This window comes from Hemiscyllium ocellatum, assembly GCF_020745735.1.
Source record: "Hemiscyllium ocellatum isolate sHemOce1 chromosome 15 unlocalized genomic scaffold, sHemOce1.pat.X.cur. SUPER_15_unloc_1, whole genome shotgun sequence".
In the NCBI taxonomy this organism is placed as follows: Eukaryota; Metazoa; Chordata; class Chondrichthyes; order Orectolobiformes; family Hemiscylliidae; genus Hemiscyllium; species Hemiscyllium ocellatum.
The window spans coordinates 633248-640029 of NW_026867445.1; positions in this window are offsets into that span (position 1 = coordinate 633248).

Sequence of the window (6782 nt, forward strand, 5' to 3'; positions counted from 1 at the left end):
GCAGTACAAATCAGTAACCGCTGACACTTAGAATATTTTTGAAGCAGTACAAATCAGTAACCAGCGACACTTAGAATATTTTTGGAGCAGTACAAATCAGTAACCACTGACACTTAGAATATTTTTGAAGCAGTACAAATCAGTAACCGGCGACACTTAGAATATTTTTGAAGCAGTACAAATCAGTAACCACTGACACTTAGAATATTTTTGAAGCAGTACAAATCAGTAACCGCCGACACTTAGAATATTTTTGAAGCAGTACAAATCAGTAACCACTGACACTTAGAATATTTTTGAAGCAGTACAAATCAGTAACCGCTGACACTTAGAATATTTTTGAAGCAGTACAAATCAGTAACCAGCGACACTTAGAATATTTTTGGAGCAGTACAAATCAGTAACCAGCCCCACTTAGAATATTTTTGAGTCAGTACAAATCAGTAACCAGCGACACTTAGAATATTTTTGAAGCAGTACAAATCAGTAACCACTGACACTTAGAATATTTTTGAAGCAGTACAAATCAGTAACCAGCGACACTTAGAATATTTTTGAAGCAGTACAAATCAGTAACCAGCGACACTTAGAATATTTTTGGAGCAGTACAAATCAGTAACCAGCGACACTTAGAATATTTTTGAAGCAGTACAAATCAGTAACCAGCGACACTTAGAATATTTTTGGAGCAGTACAAATCAGTAACCAGCGACACTTAGAATATTTTTGAAGCAGTACAAATCAGTAACCACTGACACTTAGAATATTTTTGAAGCAGTACAAATCAGTAACCAGCGACACTTAGAATATTTTTGAAGCAGTACAAATCAGTAACACTGACACTTAGAATATTTTTGAAGCAGTACAAATCAGTAACCAGCGACACTTAGAATATTTTTGGAGCAGTACAAATCAGTAACCACTGACACTTAGAATATTTTTGAAGCAGTACAAATCAGTAACCAGCGACACTTAGAATATTTTTGAAGCAGTACAAATCAGTAACCACTGACACTTAGAATATTTTTGAAGCAGTACAAATCAGTAACCGCTGACACTTAGAATATTTTTGAAGCAGTACAAATCAGTAACCAGCGACACTTAGAATATTTTTGGAGCAGTACAAATCAGTAACCACTGACACTTAGAATATTTTTGAAGCAGTACAAATCAGTAACCAGCGACACTTAGAATAATTTTTGGAGCAGTACAAAATCAGTAACCACTGACACTTAGAATATTTTTGAAGCAGTACAAATCAGTAACCAGCGACACTTAGAATATTTTTGAAGCAGTACAAATCAGTAACCACTGACACTTAGAATATTTTTGAAGCAGTACAAATCAGTAACCAGCGACACTTAGAATATTTTTGAAGCAGTACAAATCAGTAACCACTGACACTTAGAATATTTTTGAAGCAGTACAAATCAGTAACCAGCGACACTTAGAATATTTTTGAAGCAGTACAAATCAGTAACCAGCGACACTTAGAATATTTTTGGAGCAGTACAAATCAGTAACCAGCGACACTTAGAATATTTTTGACGCAGTACAAATCAGTAACCACAGACACTTAGAATATTTTTGAAGCAGTACAAATCAGTAACCAGCGACACTTAGAATATTTTTTGAAGCAGTACAAATCAGTAACCGCTGACACTTAGAATATTTTTGAAGCAGTACAAATCAGTAACCAGCGACACTTAGAATATTTTTGGAGCATTACAAATCAGTAACCAGCGACACTTAGAATATTTTTGGAGCAGTACAAATCAGTAACCAACTGACACTTAGAATATTTTTGAGTCAGTACAAATCAGTAACCAGCGGACACTTAGAATATTTTTCAGTCAGTACAAATCAGTAACCAGCGACACTTAGAATATTTTTGAGTCAGTACAAATCAGTAACCAGTGACACTTAGAATATTTTTGGAGCAGTACAAATCAGTAACCAGCGACACTTAGAATATTTTTGAAGCAGTACAAATCAGTAACCAAGTGCATTTTTGAATTGGTTACTGATTTCTCCGTTGAAGTTGGGGCTGCGGTTGGCTTCAGTTAGTGGTGGGGGCTTAATTTTCGCCGAGGGGAGCGTGTCCCGGTAGTGTCTCCGAGGAAGTGGTACCTATTGAAGGGGGTGTTTCTGAATTTGGGCCCTTTTTGAGTGGCATTGCCGGATGGGTTTTGTGTTGAAGGCTTCCAAATCGGGTAGCTCAGCCGGATTTGACCCGGCGGTTCTACCGACTGTCACGCCTTCGAGGGGGGACTGTTGTCTAAGTTCAGGCCGGATTTGGTGAATTTCCTAAGTCGGGAAGTGGTCCCAACGGGTTTGGGAGTGAACCTAACTGCTCATACCAACTTTGAGGCTTTGGGGCCGGGTAGCACAGTCGGATTTGACCCGGCGGTTCTGCCGAATGCCTGGCCTTCGAGGGGGGCCTGCCCTCTGAGTTCAGGCCGAATTTGGTGATTTTCCTAAGTCGGGAAGTGGTCCAAACGGGGATGGGAGTGAACCTGACAGCTCATACCGACTTTGGGGCTTCCAAGCCGGGTAGCTCAACCGGATTTGATCCAGCGGTTCTAGCGACTGCCACGGCTTCGAGGGGGGACTGTTGTCTAAGTTCAGGCCGAATTTGGTGAATTTCCCGAGTCGGGAAGTGGTCCAAACGGGGATGGGAGTGAACCTGACAGCTCTTACCGACATTGAGGCTTCGGGGCCGGGTAGCTCAGTCGGATTTGACCCGGCGATTCTGCCGACTTCCACGCCTTCGAGCGGGGACTCTCCTCTAAGTTCAGGCCGAATTTGGTGAATTTCCTAAGTCGGGAAGTGGGTCCAAACGGGGATGGGAGTGAACCTAATTGCTCATACCAACTTTGAGGCTTTGGGGCCGGGTAGCACAGTCGGATTTGACCCGGCGGTTCTGCCGAATGCCTGGCCTTCGAGGGGGGCCTGCCCTCTGAGTTCAGGCCGAATTTGGTGATTTTCCTAAGTCGGGAAGTGGTCCAAACGGGGATGGGAGTGAACCTGACAGCTCATACCGACTTTGGGGCTTCCAAGCCGGGTAGCTCAACCGGATTTGATCCTGCGGTTCTAGCGACTGCCACGGCTTCGAGGGGGACTGTTGTCTAAGTTCAGGCCGAATTTGGTGAATTTCCCGAGTCGGGAAGTGGTCCAAACGGGGATGGGAGTGAACCTGACAGCTCTTACCGACATTGAGGCTTCGGGGGCCGGGTAGCTCAGTCGGATTTGACCGGCGATTCTGCCGACTTCCACGCCTTCGAGCGGGGACTCTCCTCTAAGTTCAGGCCGAATTTGGTGAATTTCCTAAGTCGGGAAGTGGTCCAAACGGGGATGGGAGTGAACCTAACTGCTCATACCAACTTTGAGGCTTTGGGGCCGGGTAGCACAGTCGGATTTGACCCGGCGGTTCTGCCGAATGCCTGGCCTTCGAGGGGGGCATGCCCTCTGAGTTCAGGCCGAATTTGGTGATTTTCCTAAGTCGGGAAGTGGTCCAAACGGGGATGGGAGTGAACCTGACAGCTCATACCGACTTTGGGGCTTCCAAGCCGGGTAGCTCAACCGGATTTGATCCGGCGGTTCTAGCGACTGCCACGGCTTCGAGGGGGGACTGTTGTCTAAGTTCAGGCCGAATTTGGTGAATTTCCCGAGTCGGGAAGTGGTCCAAACGGGGATGGGAGTGAACCTGACAGCTCTTACCGACATTGAGGCTTCGGGGCCGGGTAGCTCAGTCGGATTTGACCCGGCGATTCTGCCGACTTCCACGCCTTCGAGCGGGGACTCTCCTCTAAGTTCAGGCCGAATTTGGTGAATTTCCTAAGTCGGGAAGTGGTCCAAACGGGGATGGGAGTGAACCTGACAGCTCTTACCGACTTTGGGGCTTCCAAGCCGGGTAGCTCAACCGGATTTGATCCGGCGGTTCTAGCGACTGTCACGCCTTCGAGGGGGGACTGTTGTATAAGTTCAGGCCGAATTTGGTGAATTTCCCGAGTCGGGAAGTGGTCCCAAACGGGGATGGGAGTGAACCTGACAGCTCTTACCGACTTTTGGGGCTTCCAAGCCGGGTAGCTCAACCGGATTTGATCGGCGGTTCTGCCGACTGTCACGCCTTCGAGGGGGGACTGTTGTATAAGTTCAGGCCGAATTTGGTGAATTTCCCGAGTCGGGAAGTGGTCCAAACGGGGATGGGATGAACCTGACAGCTCTTACCGACTTTGAGGCTTCGGGGCCGGGTAGCTCAGCCGGATTTGATCCGGCGGTTCTGCCGACTGTCACGCCTTCGAGGGGGGACTGTCCTCTGAGTTCAGGCCGAATTTGGTGAATTTCCCGAGTCGGGAAGTGGTCAAACGGGGATGGGAGTGAACCTGACAGCTCATACCGACTTTGAGGCTTCCAAGCCGGGAGCTCAGCCGGATTTGACCCGGCGATTCTGCCGACTTCCACGCCTTCGAGGGGGGACTGCCCTCTGAGTTCAGGCCGAATTTGGTGCATTTCCCGAGTCGGGAAGTGGTCTCTGTCACAACGGGGGCAAGTGTCTGAAGAGGTAAAGTGAGTAACCAGCACAGCTTAGGGAAGGGTTCCAAAGTTCTCAACAATGTGAATTCGGTTACCAGGAAAGCTTAGGAAAGCTGCCTGACTGTCCCAAACGAATGAACTGCAAAACTTAGGGAACATGCCCGAAGATGCTTAAAAGTGTGAAATCAGTAAGCAGGAAAGCATAGGAAAGTGCCTGAAAGTGCTAAATGAGTAACATGAAAAACGTAGAAAAATGCCCGAAAATGTTTAAAAGTGTGAACTCAGTAACCAGCAAAACTTAGTAAAACGTTGGAAAAGCAGAAATGAGTAACCAGAAAAACTTAGAAAAATGTTTGAAAATGAGAAATGAGTAACCAGAAAAACTTAGAAAAATGTTTGAAAATGAGAAATGAGTAACCAAGAAAACTTAGAAAAATGCCCAAAAAGAAGAAATCAGTAACCAGAAAAACTTAGAAAAATGTTTGAAAATGAGAAATGAGTAACCAGAAAAACTTAGAAAAATGTTTGAAAATGAGAAATGAGTAACCAAGAAAACTTAGAAAAATGCCCAAAAAGAAGAAATCAGTAACCAGAAAAACTTAGAAATATGTTTGAAAATGAGAAATGAGTAACCAAGAAAACTTAGAAAAATGTTTGAAAATGAGAAATGAGTAACCAAGAAAACTTAGAAAAATGCCCAAAAAGAAGAAATCAGTAACCAGAAAAAACTTAGAAAAATGTTTGAAAATGAGAAATGAGTAACCAAGAAAACTTAGAAAAATGCCCAAAAAGAAGAAATCAGTAACCAGAAAAAACTTAGAAAAATGTTTGAAAATGAGAAATGAGTAACCAGAAAAACTTAGAAAAATGTTTGAAAATGAGAAATGAGTAACCAAGAAAACTTAGAAAAATGCCCAAAAAGAAGAAATCAGTAACCAGAAAAACTTAGAAAAATGTTTGAAAATGAGAAATGAGTAACCAAGAAAACTTAGAAAAATGCCCGAAAAGAAGAAATCAGTAACCAGAAAAACTTAGAAAAATTTTCGGCCAAGTGTGAAAAATATTCTAAGTGTCAGCGGAGGAAAATGCCGAAGCATCGGGAAAGATTCAAAAACTCATGCCGAACATGAGTTCCGAAGTGCCGGAGGAACTGGGCGAATTGAGCCCGGCGGTTGGCCAGATGTCGTTTTGAGTCTGCAGCCCGAAAACTTTAACTTTGTCTGCCGCGGAAGTCTGGACCGGGAAAAATCCAAACGGTTTTGCCGGGTTCGAGTTCCAGAGCGAAGCAGTCGAATTTGAAATTCAGACCCATTCAGTGCCACTTGACATTGTGACACAGTGAGGTTGGCGGGGTACCCGGAGATTTCTGGGAACACGATTTTTAGAACAAAATGGCGGCGCGGGACCACTTTGAAAGGCATCCGAAAAACGGTTCCGCGGGCAGAGCACTTGAATGACAGGCCTGTGTGCATGCCCAAGAGCTCTCGGAAGTCTAATTTTTGACACTTTGTCAAATTTTCGACAGACTTACCCAACTCTTGCTGCCTGTTCTAAGAATCAGTCAGAGGCCTGTGCGGCGGTCTCTTGACACTTTGGAGGGCGGGCAAACCCCACGTTGACTCCGGCCGTCCCTCCAAAAGGCACTTGCTATTGGGGGAAAGGATTGCAAGTAGCCTGGTTCCCGTGGGAGCGGCCAGGAAGGGTGCAGGCTGGCCCTTGCCTGAGCATTCCCAAAACCCTCTTCCGCTGAGAGCAGACCTCGCACGCCGCACTACCGGCTCTGGGAGTGGTTGGCCGCTATTGGACATAGTCCGGTCCTTCCTCTGCACCCGGCAAGTGCGATGGCTCTGCCGCCCTGCGGTGCTCGTCACCCAGGTTTGGGGAAACACGATACTTAGAACATGTTGGCGGCTCGGGACCTGCAGGCGAAAGGGGCCCCGTGGTGCTGAGCACATCGACCTCGGGTCTCAGTGCAAGCCGGAGAGTTCGCGGAAGTCTTAAAAGATTTTGACATCTGCTCAATTCTTTGACAGGCTTGCCTGACTCTTTCCGTCCGTTCTAAGAATCAGTCGGAGGCCGGGGCGGGGACGGTCTCTTGACACACGGAGGGTTGGCTTCCCTCCTCAGGTGTTTGTGTCGAAAATGAAGGCGAGAGATGCAAGCGTCCTGGTTCCCCTGGGTGCTGCCAGCAAGGGTGCAGGCTGACCCTTGCCTGAGCACTCCCAAAAGCCTCTTAAGCTGAGAGC